This window comes from Ochotona curzoniae, unplaced genomic scaffold (assembly GCF_017591425.1).
Source record: "Ochotona curzoniae isolate NIBS_2020 unplaced genomic scaffold, NIBS_Ocur_1.0 scaffold_3223, whole genome shotgun sequence".
Classification (NCBI taxonomy): Eukaryota; Metazoa; Chordata; class Mammalia; order Lagomorpha; family Ochotonidae; genus Ochotona; species Ochotona curzoniae.
The window spans coordinates 8,321,731-8,333,162 of NW_024467108.1; positions in this window are offsets into that span (position 1 = coordinate 8,321,731).

Consider the following 11,432-nt stretch of genomic DNA (forward strand, 5'->3'; position numbering starts at 1 on the left):
CAACCATTTTCAACTCTGGGAGCTATTTTTGTCTCATTTTTATTTCCTTATTTCTACATAATCTATGTCAAATGGAACTTTTTGTTTTTAATTGCTACATACTATCAGTATTCTTTGATTAATGATGATGTTTCAATTGCTTTTTCCTCTTTATAACACTTCAGTTTTTTCTCTCCAAATGTATATATATTTTTGATTAAATGTTATTGTTTCTATTATTATGATTGTATAAAATTATTCTCAGCTGAACCATGTTGTACCCTAGAATGTACATTCTTTTATGAATTTTTGTTTTCTCTTGAGTTAATAATTGTCCTTCTTTAAATTCATAATTGCTTGGAATTTTCATCCCTACCATTATTTTATCCTCCAAACTACCAGACTATAATCCTCTCTTAATACCTTCTGGTCAATCAAGCAAGATCATATTCTTCACTTTTCTTCCCATGTTTCTTTTTCTCTTACTGGTGGATCTTTAATTTCCCTTTGTCTACACTGTTCTGCTGTGGACTGGTTAATTTAGAGGCCTGCTGCAAAACTCTTATTTTAGAATCTCCTTCCATCACAGTTTTGGGGATTTTGTTTGATGTCTCTCTGGTATTTGTGTCTATACTGCCAGCATCCCATTTCTCCTTCTTCCTGTTTACTTGTCATCAAGAGAATAAGTATACAGAAGGTACTGTTATGATAAATGATTTGGCTGGATGCAGAGTACACACTTGGAAACAGATTCTCTTTGATTTTGTAATGACATGATGGTTCCATTGTCCTCCTGCTTCCAGTGTTATGCTCACCAAGTCTGATATCATTTTGCCTTTTTTTCCCTTTTATATCCCCCCTTCTTCCACCCCACACCTCAATGATAACATACACATACACCATTTGGAAATATTTTTTCCTATTTTGTTGTTCAGAGATTATATTACCCTTGGGGTGGGTCTTCTTTCATTCAATGTGCTGAGCTGTGGCTGAATTCTTTTACTCTAGAGACTGTGAGAGATCTGCTTAAACTATTACATTTGATTAGTTTTTTTCTCTATTTCTGAAACTCCTAGTCTTCAGATGTTGGATATATCAGCCTATTTCTCACTTTTTAATGGTCCCTTTATTATTTTGCCGTATTTTTGCCTTTTTGCCCCACTTTTGGGAGATTTTGTCAATGTTGCTAAGAAACCTGCTGTTGGCATATTTGATTTTGCTTTCATATTTTTAATTTTCAGTGAACTATTTTAGTTGCTTGTTTCCCAACATGTTTAATATAAGTAATACCTTTTATATTCTAAGAATATTTAATGGCGGGCCTGGCTAGGCAGCAACTGAAGTCCACACCTGGCATGCATCAGGATCCCATATCAATACCAATTCTAATCCCAGCAGCCCCTGCTTCCCATCCAGTTCCCTGCTTGTGGCCTGGGAAAGCAGTCAACAATGGCCCAAAGCCTTGGGACCCTGCACTCATGTGGGAGACCCAGAGGAGGGCCCTGGCTCCTGGCTAAGCATCGGATGCAGCTCTGGCCATTGTAGCTGCTGAGGGAGTGACTCAACAGATAGATCATCCTCTCTGTTTCTCCTCTCTGTATATCTGACTTTCCAATAAAATAAATAAATATCAAAAAAAAAGAAAAAAGAAAATTATTGGTTTATTTCACAATTCTACTGTCTCTGTTCCTTCAGATCTTTTTTGTAATTTATTTTGTTATGTGTTTATTTGTTCATTTAATGGCTTTATCCAATTGTTAGTAAACTTTCTATATACATTCCACTAAAATTGGATTGGAGACTCCCAGGGATATGAATGAGCGTTACTGACTGACTGGTGGGCTTCTTTGCAGAAGCATCTATTTCACTGAACATTCCCTAGCATCTGCAAGTCTTCTCTCAACTTTGTCAGAATGGAATAATTCAATTTCTTTCCGAGTAGGACAAGCTTGGATGTTAGGGTTTCTAGAAACCTAGAGAGAAAAACATGGGGATATGGTCTCACTGCTGCTATGCAGTTTTCATTCCTCTATTCCTTTTGAAGCACAGTATATCTACCCTTAGCTATGTTATTTTTAAAAAGGCAAGTGCTTTTCAGTTTCATTCAGGATAGACAGTAAGTCTGCAATGCTCTACTGTGCTTTGAAGATGCAGGAACCCAGGATGAAGCCAGGCATCTTGAGTTAGTTAACCAATATTTGTATTTTCAACCCTACTCAGAGGCCCATTTCCAAAGACTGCCCAAGCCTCCAATTTATGAGCTTTCCTGAGGCTCTGCCAGGAAAATTGTTTATGTTGTGGATCTTCTCTACTGATAGTTGAGGTTTTACTTGTTCAGGTTTGCTTAAGTCAACTGGTTTTTTGTGGGTTTTTTTTTTTGTTGTTGTTGTTTGTTTGTTTTTGTGCATCTGATTTGTGGTTCCAAAATGTTAGCATCTTCACTTTAGTTCTTTGTCCCTTCGTGATTTTTGGCTTAAAAAATTGATTTGTCCCTGGTGGCAGGTGTTAGGGAAAGATCAAATGTTAGAATGTGTGTTTAACCCTTGATATGTAAGAGAGATCCAAACCCCCTCAAGATCAGCACTTTAAGAGGTATTCAACCATGGTCAGGGTCTTGACCTCTTTCTATGAGAAGGCCTTTGGCTCCACAGCTTATTGTTCCCAGGAATGTGGTAAATTTTGGAGCCTGAATTTTTTCATCTCTAAAGCACAGATAATAATGTCTGCCTTGCTGGTTATCAGGAACAAAACCAGTTTGCTGTCTAATGTATTTTACCTCTTAGTGCACTGAGGCATATCTATAACTATTGGGTACATATACATTTGTATTATAACTAGCAGGCTACAGTAGTCAGGAGTTCATTAAGTTATTGATGGCGATGGTAAGGCCAGAGGGGTACTAGAGAGCCCCTTCTCACAAATGCTTTGGTAACAAATCTTGGATTATAATAGGTGATGATGATGATGATAGCTAATATTTACGATGATCTCATTAGTATTAATCAACCTGCTTAACATGCTATCTCAATTAACTATCCTAATAAGCACATAAATAGGTAGAATTATTACTCTCGTTTTGGAAGTGAACAAGGTCAAGTGTGGAGATACTAAATCAGTCAATATCATTCAACAAAGATAATGCACATCTCAGATCCAAGCACACAGTTTGCTTCACAGTTGCCATGCTTAATGCCAAGCCAGAGCTTCCACTTATTATTATTATTATTATTATTATTATTATTATTATTATTGGTCATAAAACACTTGGGGACACTACTCCATATAGCTTCTGACTCTGTCACCCTGGAGTGGAGCTTGAGAGTCTGTGCATCCAAGCTCCCAGGTGATGTTGCATTCTGGGCCTGTACTTTGAGAAGTAAAGCCCCAGGCTACAGGTTCTCCACAGAAACTACACTGCCTGACACTTAAGTGTCTCAGGACTTGAATGAATCCGCGTGCACCGCAGTAGCAACCATCTCACTTTCTGCCTTCCACATGCTCAGCCACTTCCTATAGATCCTTGTCTCCCACCATACACTGTCCTCAGGAGCCTTTCTCCTCCCTCACATGTTCAAACGGCCATCTCAGGTGCTTTGATGCTACAAGATCCTCACTATTTGACACTACCTTTGAAATCACTGTAAGCACTGTTTCTAAGTGCCTTCTCTGTGCAAGGCAAGCCTCGAGTCCTACTTGACATATGCAAGGCTCTGAAGGTGTGCAAAGCCCCTGAGCTCCTCCCCTCTAGTTCTCAGCAAAGTTCTCACAAACATGGGGAAAAGCCCTGCTCCACATGGGGTCAGCACCCACCTGTTCTACCAAAACCCACTCAGAACCATGCTCTGCAGAGACAGTTCCGAATGGTAGAATCTGACAACCGGAGTTTCCCCTATTCCTCACCATGCGATCTTACTGGACCCATTCTTCCTGTCAAATCCTCAGCTTTTCTCTCTGTGAAGTGAAGGAGATAGACCAAAAAAGCCCTTACAAATATGCAGGATTCCCAAAGTGTAGGCTTAAACACACCTTTGCTTAACTCATAGCACTTTTGAAAGCCTTTCATTAGCCCCAACCTCTAGTTTTCACATTCAAAATGAAGCATTTTGGCTTTTCTTCAAAGATGAGAGACTTTGGGCACCACAGGTTACTCATCACTGCAGGTCCACCATTGGCTTGAGCAGCACTGCAGTTGCTCTGTTCAAGGGGTATAGGACCCTCAGCATAATCCCAGCCTCTGCTGAACCCCTAGTGCTTACTCCCTTTACTCAAGCCCTGCAGGTATTCATGTTTCCATCCAGGTTAGCAGTCACATTGAAGCTATATACTATTAGCCAAGCACTTACCCTCTCAGAGACACAGAGTCTACATGATAAATACAACAATTGTCTACATTGTTGCAAGAGAAGCATTAATGATACAGAGCAAGCATCAACAAGCTTTTCCATAAAATAAAATAAAATAAAATAACTTTGTTTTGTAGGTCCCATAAAGTCTCAGCTACACAATCTTCAATTGTTTCTCCTCTTTTTAGAAATAGACAGGAATTACTGGTGATTCCCAGGAACAGGCACATGAAACTTTAGGGCAAGTGTGGGACTGAGACCTGAAGGTTTGGACTGAGCAAACCTTAGACCACAAGCACGATTGGAAAACAGGGTGGAGCTCGGGACATGCCCAGCTAGGTTTTTGCACCAACTGGTCTGCATGAGCCACAGATCTGAGTCACAATGTCTAAGGCAGGGGTCGCGACAGGTGAATGGGACTGCGTTCGGGTCAGGATACGGTTATTGTCTCCCTTGGCACAAGTGTGGACTGGAATAAGACGCACCGGGCTGGGCTAGACTGCAACACCTTCTGACTCTGGAGGGCCAGGGTAGATGTGGGACGGACTAGGCTAGGTCTCAACCCCAACTGAGCCATATATGAGCTATATGGGGGAGTGGGCGAGCCATGGCTGGGCTGAAACATCCAACAGCAAGAACCAGAATGGGTTGAAGGCCAGTTAGGAAAGGCCACTGTTCCTGCTAGGACAGGAGGCAAACTGGCACATGGACCCACTGGTATGCATGAAAGCTGATGGTTGGAGGGGTTCTGATGGAGGAGCCTGGGCAACTCCTCTGACAGGAAACAGACCCTGCAGGTTAGCACAAGAAGCATGGAAGGAAATAGCCAAGAGGTCATGGAAAGTGTCCCACTGGCATGCATTTGGCATGGGGCAGGGGCAGACCAGGCTGAATCTGTTCACGTCATCCACTGGTAAATCCGAACGCCAGAACAGAGTGTGGGTCGAACCAGGTTCGGTTGCAACAAAAGCAGTACACAACATGGAATGCCAAGGTGGTGTTGCCTGAGCCAGATGTGACCACAGCACCCAACCAGCACACCTGAGAATCAGGAAGGGAGTAGACCAGACCAGGCAGGGCCACAGCACCTGTGCGCCTCATGTGGACCAGATAGAAGGGGAAGGTGGGAAACCAGGCTGGGCTGATTACTCCTACTGGTGCAATCTACAATTAGAGTGGGTAAGGGTTGTTGGAGCTTGGCTGCAGCATTGGCTGGCGAAGGCTGGCACTGGGGGCTAGTCATGTCGAGTTGAACCACAGGGCCACCTGGAGAGGGCATAATTGGGGAGTGGGAGCGACATGGGAGGGAAATAGTGGGCTCCTCCCTCTTGGGTTACCACCTGCCACAGGAGGGCATGGGAACTAGGACGGAGGCTGGGGTGGCTAGACAGACACCCAACAACATCTCTGAGGGCTGGATGGATGAGATGGTTGAATGGAATTAGGTTACAATACCCATTGACATGTATGTGAGCAGAAGGGATTGTGGGACAGACTGGACTAGTCTGCCATACATACTGGCAAGCCAGAGTAGGGGGTGAGCCTGGTTGGGGTTACTATGGGTCGCTCCAACTGGGCTGCAGCTCCCACTGGTTTGTGTGAGGGCCAAGTGTGTGCAGGGCAAAACCAGGCTGGACTGCAACACCCATTGGTTCCAGTGGAAGATATGGATGGAGACAGAACTGACCCAGCAACTGCAACCACCAGCTGATCGGGGCGATGGACTGTGCCGGATCCTGTGCTTGCTAGAACACGCAGGAATCTGGACTGGGAATACCTCAAAATTTCTTTGGGGATCTCCCCAGTTGAGATGCTGGACTCAGAGCCCTAACCAAGAAGAGACAGAACAAGTCAATCAACAGCCTCAGCTATTTGTCAGCAGCGAAATACTGGGCAAATGGAGACTCTATAAGGGACTGTGTCAATCAGTGGATCCTTCGACGACCTCATTGTGCTTGGAGTGGCAAGACTTGTAGCGATTCATGAATGGTGAACTATCGAAACCACTTGAGTGAGTAGCTCAGAGCATGCCCCACATCCGGGATTTGGGGTGGGTGGGCGACTGGGTGGGGCTTCTCCCTCGATATCCCTCTTTACCTCAGATACATGAAGGAAGCGGTATGGAAATGGTGATCTTACCCACTTCCCTGTAGCCCTTGAACCTTTTTACCCTAATTAACTATGTAAAGATTGTCAAAATATAATAAAAATACAGATAAAAAAAGTAAAAAAAAAATCCTTTAAAATTGTGAACCGTTGGGGCAGGTATTGTGGCAGAGTGGCTTAAGCTGTCACCTGGGACACCAACAACCTATATGAGTGCCAGTAAAAGTCCTAGCTGCTTTTCTTCTGTTCCAATTCCCTGCCTATGGCCCGGGAAAGCAGTGGAGAATGGCTCACATGGTTGGGCCCTGCACTCATGTGGGAGACCTGAATGATCTTGGCTCCTGGAGGCAGTCTAGACCACAGCTATTCCAGCCATTTGGCAGTTGAACCAGCAGATTCATTTTTTCTTTTTTTCTGTCTCTCCCTCTCTTGTTCTGTAACTCTGCCTTTCAAATAAATAAAATAAATCCGCCCCCTCTTTTTTTTAATGTGAGCCACCCTGGCTCTTGGACTGTACAGAAGAAAGAGGCCCCAGGTAGGTGCAGCCGACAGGCTTTGCTTTGCTGAGCCTGTGAAACAGGATGGGAGGCACTTAGAATAAAGGCTGGTATTCGGTGAGTGTCAATAAATGTGTGTCCTCATTATCGTAATTTCAGATCTCTTACTCCCTTACCCAGGGACACAGGTGGACTCCACCATGCACATCCAAACTCTACATTGCCATTTCAATTTTCATCTGACGGATGCAGAGAGGACAGCATCCTTTCTGCTGAGACACATCCTCCAAAACGGAGAGCCTCGCATGGTATGGAGAGAGCTGCAGAGCAGCACGGTAAATCCGGCGCAACTGTGTCATCACCATGAAATCAGAGCCATTGTTTAAGCCATTTGCTGAACCACATCCCCATTCCAGCAATTCTGTCTGAAACGCTCCTGAACAATCGCAGCTGGACGCAGAGTGGAGGGGCCTTTACAATCTGATTATAGGTTCCCTGTTCTCATAGCTCTCCTCCTTTGTTGTGGTCTTTTAATTCCCCGTCTCCCCACCCCCAAACACCTTGTGCCATATTATTTATTATTTAACTTGAATACGAGGGATGCAGCTTGAGATGAAAAGCACTTGACAAAATAAAATCGCATTGTGCTGTATGATTCTCATACATGCAGCTTGGTGTAATTAAAATAAGAGAGAGATGATATTGTTTTCTCATTCAAAGAATGTGATGGCTGAATCTAAAGAAATGTCACTTATTTTCTATGGTGTCCAAGGATCCCAAGAGAGCATGCATTCAAATCAAAGAACCAGGAGCACATCAAGAGACTGTCCAAAAAAAAAAAAATACATACATTCCCCTACCCCCAACTGAGTTTTTGCCAGGAAATGGAATGGAATCATACAGATGCACAATCTAAATTCTTACAATGACTCTGACCTGAATGTCCTTGATATGGCATTCACAGCTCTCATATTCACTTAGCAAACATGGTTTGAGAACCTACCAAGTGCTAAGTGTATTAAATGCAAAGAATAGAGGGATGAATAAATCAAGGACTTCCATGTCCCAGATTTTATGCCAGGTGATAGTAAGACTACTGTATTATGTCCCTAATTCTAAGAGGAAGCATTCATCAGTGGTATTATAGGAAAAGCGAACATTTGCTAAGTACTTACTACATGTCAGGCACTGCTTTAAACTATCATCATCTGACGAATTAATTTCATCTTTTCAACAATACTAAGAGTTACACAGTATTACAAATTTTCATTTTATAGACAGGGAACCTGAGGCTAGAGGCTGACTTAATTCTTTTTTAAAAATTATGAATTTTTATTTACTTGCAAGGGTGGGGGGGAGAGAGAGAGAGAGAGAGAGAGAGAGAAAAGAAGAAGAAGAGGAAGAAGAAGAAGAAGAAGAAGAAGAAGAAGGAAGAGGAGGAGGAGGAGTAGAAAGAGAAAATATTTTATATGCCAGTTCAGTACCCAGATACTTACAAAAGCCACAGGCAGGACCCTGGAATCCAAATAGATCTCTCACGTGGGTGGCAGCCACCCAAGTATTTAATCCATCACCCACTGCCTCCCAAAGTGTGCATCAGCACAAAGTAGGTTGTAATACAGAATACAGGAACTTGTATATGGATGACAGGCATCCCAAGTGGCATCTTTATTTTATTTACTTACTAGAAAATCATAGATACAAAGAGAGCAAATGAGTGAGTGAGTGAGAAAGAGGCAATGAGAGAGCTCTTTTATCTACCTGTTCACTCTCCAGATGGTTGCAATAACCAGCAATGGGCCAAGCCAAAGCTAGGAACTTCATCCAGATCTGCCATGTAGGTGGCAGGGTCCCAAGCACCTGGGCCACTGTCAACTTTCCCAGCCATTAGCCTGGGGTTGAATTCCATCTGAAGTGGAACAGCTAGGTCACGAACTGGTGCCCAAATGGGACTCTGGTGTTTCAGGTGGCAGTATTACCTGCTGAACCACAACATAAGCCCATCCAACAACTACCCCCTCCACAATTTAATGTTTAAACACATGTAGCTAGTAGATGGAAAAACTCTGATTCAAAACCAAGGCGCCCAGCTTGAGGACTGGAGTCCCTAAAAGGCACCAAACATTTTCTTAATAAAAGGTCTTATAACACACTCTGGGTACCCAGTGCTTAAAAGCCCCTTAATCTGCTTTGGAGAACATGAAACACGGGAGTTAACATATTTGTCTCCAAGATTCCATTTTAAGCAGAAAAGGTGCATGTTTCTAGACGATGATATCCGTAACAGATCCAAAGCAGAGAAGATTCAACCCTGACTGTTAAATTTCAGTTAAAAAAAATCATAATCAGCATTTCCAGGAATTGTTTATTCAATATCAGTCTGCCCTGCAATTCTGAAAACTTTCAGAGCACTGTGCCTGTTGTGTTGACAACTGCATGGCAAATACACAGCACATGCTTAATAAATGCATTTTGAGACAGATGAACACATCTAGCTAAGGTAGGCTAGTAGTATGACAGTTCAGCTCTGATTGCCCACCACAGACAAGGGTTCATGCACGATTTTATTTTACACCCATTTTACCATTTTAAAATTCATAGTTCACACTGCTTTTTGTGAGACATGGTGTTCTTAAAAGGCTGTAAAAGCACAGTATTGTCAAAACTTCCATTACTCTATGTATATCAGTATCATTTTGTACGTGTATCAGAAGCAATTATACTGTGCACAGAATTCTAAGCATAATGCTGCATTTTACCTAGGATAGCCATTAATTAGAGGAAATGAAATGATGTTACAGTTGCATGCAACACATTTTAAAGTGTAAACCCATGGATGCCCAGAAATGAACTTTATCCTTTCCTCATGTAGAGGAGAACCATGTTGACAAACAATGTGGAAGGCACCCAGTCAGGTTTTTTTAGTGATGGTGGCAGGACCACTGAAAGGAAACTAATGTGTTGATGTGCTGCTTAGACCAACCAGAATGCCTTAGATTGTGTAAGTTGGACATAATGGGATCCATTTGCCAAGGGATTTAGGGATGGGATTAGAGTTTTGGCAATTGGATTTATTTTTTCCTTTTAGCATGTCCCAATATCAAACAGGGAATAGCATCTGGTCCCCAAGATTTCTGCAACAGTTTGAAGATTCTTTTATTCTTTTTTAGAAAGAGTTATCTATCTGAAGTTGAGAGAGAAAGAGAGAGAGAGATAGATGGGGGATATTTTCCATCCACTGGTTCATCCCCCAAATGCCCACAACAGCCATGATAGGGCAAGGCTACACAAGGAATCAGGAAGTTGTTCAGAGTTTCCCACATTAATGGCAGGGACTGCGGGGGCTGCCGTACTTGAGCCATCTTCTGTTGCCTTCCTAGGTGCATTAGCAGGAAGCTGGATTGGAAGCACGTAACTGGGATTAAACCCAGCACTCTGATAAGGGATTCTAGTTTGCAAGCATTGTCTAAAGTCACTGTGGCACAATGTCAGTCATTCTGCAAGTGGGCTTGATCATTTTTTCCCATCAGTAAAAATTTTTTATTAGGTAATAATTATGGAACAAAGACCCAGACGCTTAGGGCAAGTATTTGCTTTTTCCCCAAACTGATTTCCAAATATTGGGCCAGAGACAACTTCTTACCTAGAGCTATGAAAAAGCAATGCTTGATTATAATCCCTACTTCATATAAGCCAGAGAACTCTCAAAGCCAGCAACAGTGTCCATCTGTGCTTCCAGCAGGCTCTGCATTCATCAGTGTAGCTGAATCCAGAGCCTGCCTTAAAGGGTGGATTTGCCCCCAGAGAACAGGTGGATTTTAGGTTGTCAAACACATTCATGTTGGGCGAAAAGAGGAGAGCTTTGTGTTGGCCTTGCCTGATGTCTACTTCTGGCTCTACTACCATCTGGCTACTACCAAGAGGCTGGCTGCAACAGTGTTCTCTCTGCGTTATGATGATGTTTCCAAATCTGAATGTGGATCAGAAGCAGTAGGAACAGTCACACACCTCTCAGCTACAAGAAGAAATCAAGTCCACCTGTCTGATACTGTATGGGAAAAGGGAAATAATACATGGCCTGGCCCTGCGCTGCACTGAGTTCTAAAACATGACAAAACAGAATCATTCCTTTCTTTTTTGTTGTCATACCATACATATTTATGTTCTGTTTACAAGGTACCAGCCATGTGTCTGATCATGGAGGATACAATGGAGAACAGAGGGGGAGGTGGAGAGCTGGCCAGATTCCCCAACATACAGGATTTTGCTGATGTGAAACGGGCACTGCTATTGACCCCATTCCAAGGATGACAATACTGAAGTCATAGCCCTAACTAGCTGAGCTTAGGATGAGGAAGCAGAATGCACAGACACTTAGAGAGGCTGATTCTAAGCCTGATGCCCTCGGCATTGTACCTGTGGCCTTCTATTTCTTTTTCTTTTTTTTTTTTTATTTATTGTTGCTTACATTGTATTATGTAGTACAGTTTTATAGGCGCTGGGGATT